This window comes from Triticum aestivum, chromosome 1B, assembly GCF_018294505.1.
Source record: "Triticum aestivum cultivar Chinese Spring chromosome 1B, IWGSC CS RefSeq v2.1, whole genome shotgun sequence".
NCBI lineage: Eukaryota > Viridiplantae > Streptophyta > Magnoliopsida > Poales > Poaceae > Triticum > Triticum aestivum.
Window position 1 is genome coordinate 119,388,708 of NC_057795.1, and position 2,692 is coordinate 119,391,399.

Below are 2,692 nucleotides of genomic sequence, written 5' to 3' on the forward strand. Positions count from 1 at the left end.
GGCCTCGGGCGGCGGCTGTGAGGTCGAGGGGACGGCCTCGGGCGGCGGCGGTGTGGTTGAAGGCGGCGGGCAGCGGCGGTGTGGTCGAAGGCGGCCTCCGGCGGTGGTGGTGTGGTCGAAGGCGCGGCAGGGCAACGGCGGCGATGGAGAAGTTGGGGGATAGGGGGGAGTAGAGAGGGGGGGAAACGACTTAGCGAAATTTTGAGTCAGGGCCGCCGGGATTTGAGTCAAACTAGCAGCAACACGTTTTTACGAAACACGCTATAGCTAAGATAGCTATAGCGTGTTACAGAGAAACGTGCTGCAGCTAACCCTTTCTGTTTTCTTTCTCTTTTTCTTTTGTTTTCTTTACATTTTATTTTTTTCATTTCTCCTTTTTCTATTTCTTTCATTTTCATTTACTTTTCTACTTAATTTTCTATTTATTTTCTTTTACATAGCAGTAGCGCTATAAAGAAGAAACGCGTTGCTACAATGTTTTTAGCAGTAGCGTGCTTTTGCGAGAAGCGCTGCTACTATTCCTAGCCTATCGGCACCAGTGAGAGAATTTTAGTAGTAGCGCTTTTCTGTGGAGACGCGCTACTGCTAAAATAATGATTGTAGCGTGGTTTTGCAACAAGCGCTACTACTAAGTAGCCCTAGCGCCGAGTTTTGACCAACGCTACTGCTATACCTCTGTGTATAGCGTTTTCCCTAGTAGTGATCACTGATCCAATGCCTACGAGCTTTTCACATATTGTGCTTTGCTTATTTACTTTACGATTGCTACTGTTACAATTACTACAAAACTGCTACTATTACTCTTGCCACCGTTACTTTTACTTCCATACTACTTTGCTACTAAATACTTTGCTGCAGATACTAAGTTATCCAGGTGTGGTTGAATTGACAACTCAACTACTAATACTTAAGAATATTCTTTGGCTCCCCTTGTGTCGAATCAATAAATTTGGGTTGAATACTCTACCCTCGAAAACTGTTGCGATCCCTTATACTTGTGTGTTATCAATAGGTATGTGGTACCGTAAGTAAACCGACTCCAAAATAGTTCTAATAGGAATTTTTCTCGGTTTTGGAATATTTAATAAAATAGGAAAATAAGAAGTAGTCTGGGAAGGACACGAGGCATCCACGAGGGTGGAGGGTGTGCCCTACCCCCTGGGCACGCCCCCTGCCACGTGGTCACCTCGTGTGCTCTCCGGACTCTGTTTTCTTTCACGATACTTCTTTTGGTCGGTAAAAATCCATTATATAATCTCCCGAAGGTTTTGACCACTGTATCACGCAAATATCCTCTGTCTTTGTTTCGAGCTGTTTTCTGTCAGATTTGTCAAGGCCAGGCATCATGACGTCACCCTCCTCCAACAATGAAGACAAGGATGCTTGGCTATTGAAGAAAGAGCTAAAGAGATAAGAACCCGAGGAGATCACGAAGGATGATGGGATCAAGAAGGCCATGGAGGTTCAAGCTACGGCGGCAAAAGAAGAACACACCATTCAACCTCTTCCCAACCTCTTTACCCCAGCTGAGATTGAAGCTTTCAAGATGATTGAGTTAGCTCGCATACAAAACAAGTATCTCACACATGAAAATATTTTGTTGAAGGATCTTATCATCGCACTCAAGGGCATTATCCAAAAACTAGAGGAGCTTTTACGCTCGATGTGCGACTATCCATCATCATCATCACCACCTTCTTCACCAGCAAAGGAGACATAAACACATGGGTATGGGCACTCCCCTTGGCAACTGCCAAGCTTGGGGGAGGTGCCCCGGTATCGTATCACCATCAGACTCCTATCTTTAACCTTTTTCTTAGTTCAATCCTTTTAATAATATCTTGATCTAGTAGAATAAAGTTTTGGTATGAATTAGTTTTGAGTTTTGCTTTATGATCCCTCTATGTAATCGAGTTCGTGAGCTATATATAATAAAGATTAGTGTTGAGTCAAGGGCTTTGCTATCTTGTTATGATCTTGAGTGAATAAAAAGAGTAAAAAGAAATAAAGTGATCATATTGATCTTATGGAGAGTAATGACTTCACATATAAAGAGTATGATGATTAAAAGTTGTTGAGAGTTGGCAAACATAGTTTTGGTCATCGTTGCAATTAATAGGAAGTAATAAAGAAAGAGAGTTTCTCACATATAAATATACTGTCTTGGACATCTTTTATGATTGTGAGCACTCATTAAAGTATGACATGCTAAAGAGTTGATGTTGGACAAGGAAGACAACGTAATGGGTTATGTTTTCTCACATCTTAATTAAAGTATATTGTCATGGATCGTCCAAAATGTTGAGCTTGCCTTTCCCCCTCATGCTAGCCAAATTGCTTGCACCAAGTAGAGATGCTACTTGTGCTTCCAAATATCCTTAAACCCAGTTTTGCCATGAGAGTCCACCATATCTACCTATGGATTGCGTAAGATCCTTCAAGTAAGTTCTCATGTTGCATGCACTAAAAATTGCTCTCTAAATATGTATGACTTATTAGTGCGGAGAAAATAAACTTTATACGATCTTGTGATATGGAAGTAATAAAAGCGACAGACTGCATAATAAAGGTCCGTATCACAAGTGGCAATATAAAGTGACGTTCTTTTGCATTAAGATTTCATGCATCCAACCATAAAAGCACATGACAGCCTCTGCTTCCCTCTACGAATGGTCTATCTTTTACTTTTACG